The sequence below is a fragment of the Magnolia sinica genome, chromosome 15, assembly GCF_029962835.1.
Source record: "Magnolia sinica isolate HGM2019 chromosome 15, MsV1, whole genome shotgun sequence".
In the NCBI taxonomy this organism is placed as follows: Eukaryota; Viridiplantae; Streptophyta; class Magnoliopsida; order Magnoliales; family Magnoliaceae; genus Magnolia; species Magnolia sinica.
The window spans coordinates 65276594-65286588 of NC_080587.1; the positions used below are offsets into that span (position 1 = coordinate 65276594).

Below are 9995 nucleotides of genomic sequence, written 5' to 3' on the forward strand. Positions count from 1 at the left end.
GAAACGACAACCGCCGTATTTGAGAAGGAGATGCGGGTCAGCGCTGCTGACCCGCGTAACGTGGTTCGGTGCACGGCCAGTGCCGTGTACATGGTGTACACGCACTGGCCATGTGGGGTCCATCGTGATGTATATGTAACATCCAATCCGTCCATCATCTTTAGCACTTCCATTAAAGGGGTGAGACCAAAAGTGAAGCATATCAAGATGTCAGGTGGGCCCCATATCATTATTTTGGTAGCTGATCTGTCCGTTGGGCTGCTCCCGCGATGATCCGACGGATGAATTTCGACATGTACAGTTCATTTAGAGTCCTCAGGCCCTGTATAGAGTTTTGACCTGAACGGATAGTGGGAACCCTGTGATCTTTCATTATGAACCAATTTTGGGCCACTTGAACTTCAGTTTCTTGATTTTCACGGATCTCCGGTGTGTAAATTCGATGATCTTGGTCCCCTGGGGTCCGTCCCTTGCCTTGGTGTCATCAGAGCATTAAATCCCAGCTTTAAACACCCTTTCTTAGTCTCAGTTCGTAATTACACCTTGCATCACATACACAGTTAAACCAAGCCGTTAAACAGAGTCATGCTCATAAATCCAGGTAATAAATGGGGTCTGATATGCAATATTTGACCCTCAACAATTCACAATACAAAACAAATATAATTCTAAATATGAAACAAATAAAAAAGTAAATTAGAGAACTCTAGGAAAATAGGTACACACCAAATAGATGGGCTGGCATTTGCAATAAATGTTGTTTTTGAATTTCCACCAAGAGCATCCTGTAATCAAAGACTTGTATTGAGGAACAATCAATTATAAGCAAATTGGATCATAAGCTCATTTTATGAGGAAAATATAGGCTTATATTGTAAATCATGAGATATATTGTCATAATCACATCATCCACAAACTCAAGGGATATATTTACCAGTAAAGTATTTCTGCAGAGGTAGCTTTCAGGCATAACAACTTTTGCAAGATGTGATGGTTGATATATGTGGGATACAAGTAACTCAAATTAATCTAAGAGTTAGCGATTTTGTTATTCCTAGTTGTAGAGCTTCCAAGATCCTATAGTATGAGCATGGCTCAAATATATGACATGTGACTTATAGTTAGGAAGATATATGGGCAGCCTAATTGTAGGAACAATAAACCTACATGCCTTCAATGTTGTTGATACCAACACCAATATCAGCTTCTTGAATCATGCCAAACAGCTCCAATCCAGTGAATATGCACCAGCTGATGCATACTCGATTTCATTCTCATTCTGGGATACATCTAAACATGTCTTCAAATACAATACATAAATGCAGGTGAGAGTACTGGGATATTAACATACAATACACAAATGCAAGTAAGTAATGGTGGATTTTACTACATTACAAGCACAGAGAAATACCCTATAATGAGAATTTCAAACTTTAGATGTTCCAAAACTCAAAAGTCGGGACTCATACAAACATAAACACAACCTGAGATGTTCTAAGATGGCTTAGGACTTTTTAACATCTAATTTAAGATAGACTATTACTCACAATTTCTGTACCAATGAAAATAAGTGTAGCATAGGGTGCAGTTGGTTGCACCAAACATCATGAAATTCGGTTTATACCATTGAAAACTAACCTTCCACTTTAATCTTGCCAACTACTTTCTTTGCCGCTCCATATATTCACTCATATCCAATCGTATCATGGCTGCCACCTACAACAATGTCAGCAAAAAAATGAAATTAACTATATAGTTAAAAGAACCGTTGTAATATAGAACTCTCTCTGGCCATTAAAAAAAGACCAGATTTATTTTAAAAAAAAAAAAAAATCCATACCGTTTCTGCCTAGATTTTTGCATTTTCCACCACCTGCATAAACATATTAAAGACGGGATCCAAAATGAAGCTCTAGCTAAACCATCAAGAACCCAAATTCCTCAGTTTAAAAATGACGAATAGAGTCACGGTAATTACAAAGTAGACTGCAACTCAAGCCAACACCTGAAAATCTATAAACCCCTTGATGGGGTCTACTCCAATGGCTTTCAAAACCTAGCAAAATGAACATGAAAACCAAGCCATCAACAAGCTCATCTGTCCTTCTACACCATACTGAAAACAAAGACCATAACAGCACAAATTGCAATTCAAAATTCAGTATGGTGTGCTGTATAGAAAGTGGCTAAAAGATAATGACAGTGCACTCGTTGTGTTGTAGTGGATATATCCTCACAAACAACCATGCATACATTAATTTCCAACTATCGAAAGAGAAGTTGGTTTTTCAAACTATCACCAATGAATATTTTCTCCTAACAGTCCCAGCCGTACATGTGTCGCTGGCAAACCTGAAAACACAATTTTATTCTCTTAGTACCAAAAAGAAAAGTAAGAAAAAAAAAAAGAAATGTGAATATCCAGCAAAGGATTATAATCTTGTCAAAACAATAAAACTCAAATCTTTGCTAGTGCATTTTTCTACTCTAAGACGAGCATGGTCTTTGACGAGCATGGGATGAACTCATTTTCAGGCCTCTGACGAAAATGGCCTTAACATTTCCTTCACAAGTCTATGATCTTTTATTCTGTCTATGAACACTAACGTGTACAAGCTCAGTGGGGCATCAGAGACATGAAGATATGCTTAACATAGATTGCAGCCCATGGATTATGGTGAATTTCTGTTCTCTTAGTCGCAGTTTTTTTTTTCAAGTTACTCATAGGTCCACAAAATTTGCGATTACTCTTCTACCTTTGTATAAGCTAACTACCTCACGTAGAGACACCCCAACAACAACTAGGATCTGAGAGATATCAATAGACAAACATTTGATACTCCAACACATTAAAACCAGGCTTCTCAAGAGCATTCATCTCTTATCAAAGTAATCTTAAAAACTCTTTGAGTTGCTCGGTCAGAAAATATGCAGGTTGAGTTGAATGGGGCCCAAGTACTAAAAAATTATGGAAAACAAACTATAACATATTCTTGTAAACTAACTGTAAAGAGATAACATTCCTTTCTGTTGTCCCAAATGTAAACAGTGTAATTCTTTTAAATCAAATAACTACTGTACTTAAATTTTGTAACCACATCTCAGTAAGTTCAAAATGTGTGTAAACCAAGGATCAGAGCAAGATCGTACCTGCAATAAGTTCAAAACCCAGTATAATATCGAACAGGTTGCCGTGTAATGCTGCATCAAACAGGTCAAGCTACTGATCGGTTTGCTCATGTTCTAACAAACACAATACAGGAAAATCTACCGCACTTGAACATGAAAATGAGGCATAGTAGAGCTCTCACTTTGGCAATCTGTAGTGCAAGGAATGCAATCTAGACAGAGACAAAAAGGATGAGGTCATTCCAGTAAACATTCTTAAGAATTGGGACTTGGGATGGTTACAAGAAATTACTCCAACAGCTTAGATAGATGGGAATACAACTAACAACATAAACTCACCTTTGCATCTCCAGATGCCCTAGTCTCTTTTTTAGTACCATTTCTTAGACCACCAGGGAGAGGCTTGTACTCCACCTCTTCATTGTCAGTGCCTGTTTCAAAAGGGAAAAGGAATTGTAAGTCTCAAAAAAAAAAATCCCATTTTCCACAGAATAAAATTCCAAACTCTGGTTACAGCTGGAAATACAGAGTTCTAAAGAGCTCTTTTTGCCTGAATCTCCTATAGTTCGGTTGGAAAAAACAAAGATTTTTAGCTACAAAACTTCAAAATAGAGAAATTCAAGAAAGTAATCTGATCTATGACTTCTCATTTCCCATTGCTGCATACAACCAAAAGAGTAAGACTATTATTAAAATCAATATAAAGAAGGCTAAGAAGCTGTCCTCATTGGTAGGCAGATTTGCGGCAATTAAAAAGCTCATAAAGAAGGCTGAGAAGTGTTCTGCATGCTTACTTTGAATAAATGCAACCTGTTCTGGAAGCCATGTGTCGAGTGTAGCAGATCGTACCTACAGCACATAGCCAATACTTTCATTTTTAGACCTAGCAGGGATACAAAGCTAACCAGTAAATAGCTGTGTACAAAAGGGATGTGTACACAACTTACCTTCATAACAAACAGCGTAACTAGCAAAAAATAAATAAATCTCACGGGCCTGCCCCATGTATAAAAACATATTCTCAGGTCTGAGGGCCATAGACACTTCTGTCTAACCTGAAAGCCATCATTAGTGACAGATTCGTTTTGCTGCAAACATATATAAGCCATCATTAGTGACAAGTTCTCAATCAGGTAGCTATACATTCCATAGAATTTCAAGTTTATAGGCTATGACAGATTCGTTTACAAACACTGATGCAGAGATTGGTGCCATGTCCTTTTCTTTTCTTTTCTTTTTTATTTTTTGCCATTTTGGTTTCATGAAAAATGGAACCCAGATTCAGATAGCAATGAACTGAACACAACATTATTCATGCAGTGCTCATACCAGGATCATGATATGATGATACCAATGCCTTGAGAATATTACTAATATCCATGGCAATAATTACATAAAAGAAAAAAGAAAAAGGAAAAACACTCATTCCATATATATGTATATGTGTGTCATCATCATAGCTGTCTCAGCTATTTCGGGTCAGCTTCTTAAGAATGCTGAGCTGCCCATTTGACACCAACCGTCCAAATTTACCTAGGCTTGGGACCTTTTAGTGTGTGTCACAAAGAACACACACATGAACACACACACACACAGAGAAAGGGAGGGAGGGAAGGAGGGAGAGAGAGAGAGAGAGAGAGAGAGAGAGAGAGAGAGAGAGATGACTCTTACGGGAGTTCAAATCTAGCATTTGCATGATCATGAATATGATATTTACACCAGCCACAGCAAATGGATACTCCCAAGTAGCTCGCTTTCCACTGTGCTTGTTCAATAGCCTCTGAAAAGATATCTAAGACAGTACAAAAGAAACAAGCATTTGTTCAAACAGAAAGATAAATATTTTTTAAACTTAACAACATTTTTTAAGATTGGCAATGGAATGATTAAGTTGATTACCCCATCAGATGTAGAAATGATAGAATGCAGATTTGGTGTGGAGTCTGCACTTTCTATTTTAACAGTTACATGTATATATGCACCACAGCCCGCAGACACTATATCTGCACCACAGTTACATGTATATTTCTTATTGTCATCTCTCAAAATTCTCCATCCACTAAAACAAAATCCTCAAACATTCCATGAAAATTGAAGATAGAAAGGGAAATTGAAAACACTAAACCTTAAGCGCCAACTCCTTGAGATCACAGGACGTTGCCTGGTTAACCATGATTTTCCTCATTTTTCTGTGAATCTGTCTGATTTGGCTTGACTGGGCATAACAGGTTCGCTTAACCTGGTTAGGGCGCCTCTTGGTGAATCCAATGCAAAACATTCTCAGGGTGTAGTTGTCTGTCGTCTTCACATGTACATGCGCCTTGATCAAGGTTTGCCACTTACGGACCAGCGATCTTAATTTGTCGGTTGTAAAATCCTGTAGGATTGATCCTCATCAGCCTGAAGGTCAGCCAAGGAACACTCAAACACTCGGTGTTTGAGACCTTCATTCTGCAAGTTACAGACATTAAAATAAATGTGAGGCTTGTGACTCTAAACAGACATTAAAAATGTTGTAATAATGTCTTCATACTGCACTTCTAGCAGCAAATATTCAGCATACAATTTGCTCCTTAGATTTCCACCATTGGAAACTCATTTTCTAACTTTAAATAGTATCATTTTCATTACGGCCAAGCAGGATACAGGTCCCCTGCAAAGCCCCAAATCTATACTTACATTCTGTTTGATGAAAATAAAGTATAATGGATTAATTTAAAATGAAACATTTTATATCAATACAAAAAAAAAAGGTCTTTTAAGGGAAAGATACGAGCATTGCCTCAAACCATGTTGCAATCACTACAGTTGGGACTCAAAGAAAGCATTATGATCTGATTAGAGTTCCAGCAAATGTTTGTTGGTTCAACGCATAACATGCTTGGCTTCACCAATTTCCCTACACCAATTGTAAGATTTCTGATTTTCTTAAATTACCAAACAAAAAAAAAAAATCTGAAAAATATATAAATGGAAAATTAAAAGCTCATCAATCATCCATTTCCCATCAACATGCACCTATACGGTAATCTCATGTCATGATATTGGTAATTGAGAACACATATATGGATGCAAATCATGACAGTGTTCAGGGATTCTCATCGTTCCTTTTTGCTCTCTCAGGGTGGAAAAGCTAAATTAGCAACAAACCTGAATATTAGGTGCAAAGCCACCTTCATCACCAACATTCATTGCATCTTGGCCATATTTTTTCTTAATCATAGCCTGAAGGAGAAGTGGGAATCAAAGTTTGTAGCTGAGACCTAAATGGACAATTTTTGAAGTTGTTAAGCAAAATAAAAGCTTGCCTTCAAATGGTGATATACTTCGACACCCATCTTCATGGCTTCCTTGAAAGTGGATGCCCCAACAGGAAGGATAATAAACTCCTATAAAATAAAAATAAATGAGGAACAACCATGATACCTTCTGCTTGCACCAGCCCCACTCATTAACTGTTCCATCAAGTTGTTGTACCATGAAGTTATCAATGCCAGTTTGCTCGGTTGGGTCCTGTAAAGATAACATAAGCATCAACAGGCTCAACATCAATACCAGAACAACACATTTCAAGAGTGAAATGCTAATTTCTAAATGCAGGCACCAGAAACAGGCTCACCTTCAACAGATTACATGCAGCCTTATAAACATCAGGCGACTGCAAGTGGAAAGTTAAATGCATTGTAACTTCAAGAGAAAGAATAGAGTATGGACAGAAAGAATAGAGAAAGTGTAATGACTTGAGAGAAGAAAAAAAAATGAGATTTCAAAGAAGCTAAAACACCAAAGAGTTCTGAAATACTCAGCTAAAATGCTAGTCCGAAATTGTTCATTATTGTTATCAATGCACAATGAAAAAAGATCATCTATTAGCATCCATACGAGCACAACAAGTTACCTAAGGCAGAAGTTCCTTCGTTGCCATGAAAAGAGATCTTTGAAGACTTAAAACCTAGATGATGCACCCAAAATGTTATTTAAAACTTTAAATTAACATAATAGTTTTTGTTTTATTTCAGCCAATTCCAGCAAAACTTTTTGTGCCTGAACCTGAAGTGGAACTAAAATTCAAAAGCTCCTATTCCAATATTCTTTTCAAACATTTTGGCTAGAACCAACATAGATTTCTGCTGTTGACTTTTTTTGGTTGATTCCCGTTCTCAGAGCAAGAACTTTCAGATGCATTTAGGGGCATTTCAGGTAAATAACACTCCCCATCCACCTCAACCATTCAACAAGGATTAAAACAGGATGGAATTCTCTCTTTACGCATAGGGGAGGGTTTTCTACCTTTTTCTGGAAATCTGCAAGCAGAGATGGCTTTTCCTTCCATTTTCTCCAGCAAGTCATTCTTGGAAGGACAAAGGTACTAAAATTCTACAAACACTTGACTTTGCTATAAGCAATCTTTAGAGGTAACATCACTAAAATTCTGCAACCATTTGACTTTGCTGTAATGCAATCCTTTGAGTAACAAACACTCTTTAAAGTTTGTGGTATCTTATTAAAAAACCATGTTGAACATTAGATTTCATATTTATTCTATTTACATGGGTTTCGATTTCTCAAAACCATTAAAATGACCAAACAGAATTTTCAAAAACAGAGTGCCAACATCAATGAAAATACAGCTTCTAACAGGAACTTCATTTCCATCAATGAGAATATTCCATAAGTTCTCAAGACATAAAAAAAGCATAGTTAAACCAACGTGGAAGTCAAAAGATGAAAGGTTGTGCTTGAGAGAGATCCATGAGCCATGATATTAGAATGGTTAAGAAAAAAAAATTGAAATGATGAAACAGAAATTCCAATTCACTAGCCCAAAAGTGGTAGCCCAGATATGTTGAATCAAGCACTACTGTGTAATTAGTGTGAAACAAGCACTACTGTTGCATCAAGCACTACTGTGTAACTACTGGGAAATGAGAAGCTTAGACCTTTGTACGAAATTGCTGAGTACAACCTGGTATAAATGCACCGAGTAGTGCTATAGCAAAATATTATTCTGCCAAAAGAGCCACAAGACTAGGTTATTACCTCAACAGTATGACTTCCATGGGAAGTTGAAGCCTCAATGTCCTTGTCAGACAATTTCAACAGTAGCTCGTTGATATTAAAATACTCAAGCAAAGAAGGATCTTCCTCGCCAACAACAGGAGACAGTCAAGGATGTGGTTCAAACAATGAATCACACCCTATCCCAGCCTCAGTTGCGCAGTTTGTCATGACCATATTTTGGCCATCTGTCGAACCAGGTGAAGGAGAACTAGAGCCAGCAAGAGGAAGAGATAACGAAGAATTGTTTGCGCATCATCATCCCAATCTTCTTCTCTAAATGGTGCTCCATGCTGTTCACCATTTTTCGGGCCTAGTCTACTATTTTTAAAAATTTTGCAGAGGACAAATGCATCCTGCAAAAAGAAAAGAGAAAAATACACCCAACTCAGTTTGGGAACAAACAAAATTGGTCATGTTGGGGTTTCTTGTACACATGTTTAAAATGGGTTGTGGTTCTATATAGTACAAGAAGTTTCCTCTATAGCACAAATGGACAGTGGTTAACATTCAACTAACAAATATGGTTACAAAAAGGAGCATTTAAATGCATATACAAAGCTTCTTTCTGATGTTTGAGATCAACCACAAACAACCTACATTAATACATATGTGCATGCACATACATACTCGCTACGCAATACACATACATAAAATCAAAAGTGTCGCTTTACGGGTTCATGAGACATCCATGTATGTGTGTTTCAGCAATTTACATATTTGACCACAACCTGACAAAATCTGAACCACTACAAATGTACAATAGTTTAAAGCCTTCATTTTGATCGAAATCACTCATTCATTGAAATTTTACCTGTCAGAAGCTAAAAGTAAAGCAAGGAAAATTAACAAAATTTGTAGGCAAACAAGAACTCTGACCATCTTTTTTTTAAAAAGCAAAGTGAGTTGTGCTCATAAATAAACTTTATGGTCTATATATTCCTTTCTGGGAAAAAAAAAATCTCATCATCATTCCCAACTGCAAACCTGACAACAATGGATTCGTTAACCTAGGTTTCAGTGGGGATATCAAGTTATATATTCTTCTCAATTTCAATCCTGGTTTTCTTTTTATATATTTAGACTGGAGTATAAAACAGGACTAGTGTTTTTGTATTTAGGGTTGGAGTATAAGCAGGACTTGTTATTAATGTTGTTGTTGTTGTTGTTGTTATTCTTATTATAATATTTTGTTTGGCATGTCATATTGTTAGGATTCATGATCGAAGTAATGGCATAAGCTTGATGGCAGCTGCCAACCAGATACAACCCCTCTCCTTTATCTAGGCTGGCAACCAGATGCAACCAGAAAGTCTTCATTGGTTTGATTAATTCCATTATGTAAGTACTAAAACATCCTAAGCACTTCAAGAACAACTTATCACCAAACCAATGAAAATTACACAATTTATAAACAAAGATCAAAGAGCACTTCTAACAGGTCCCTAATAATTTGATCAAATACTTTCTTCATGGTCGCAACAGATGAAACGAACTGTCCTCTTCAAGAGCAAGTCCCCTGAAACTCTTTTTATAGCAAAGAAACCTGCAGATCCTCACCTGAATGAAGGACGTCTACATTTAAAAAAGCATCAAATAAATGAAAACTGCTTGCAAGAATCTAACAAAAGCATGATCTCTAAGAATCACACAGGCAAAAGACTAAGAGAAGAAGGAAAGACATGTACCCACGGTGGACAAATGCCTTGTGGAACTATGGACGAACTTGATAGACCAAATACTATGTAGATATAGCAGCATGTTAATAGCCACTGACATCACCTTCTGAAGTAATGGCGCTGCTCGAG

General features: G+C 37.0%; 1 long non-coding RNA gene across 1 annotated transcript; it reads right to left on the minus strand.

Annotated features, from left to right (window-relative positions):
- Window positions 1-1535: 1535 nt before the first annotated feature.
- LOC131228168 (uncharacterized) lies at window positions 1536-2076 on the minus strand. The gene is made up of 3 exons (XR_009162740.1): window positions 2006-2076; window positions 1841-1873; window positions 1536-1716 (listed from the first exon to the last, which is right to left on the minus strand). It is a non-coding gene; the product is annotated as an uncharacterized LOC131228168 (long non-coding RNA).
- Between the last annotated feature and the right edge of the window lie 7919 nt (window positions 2077-9995).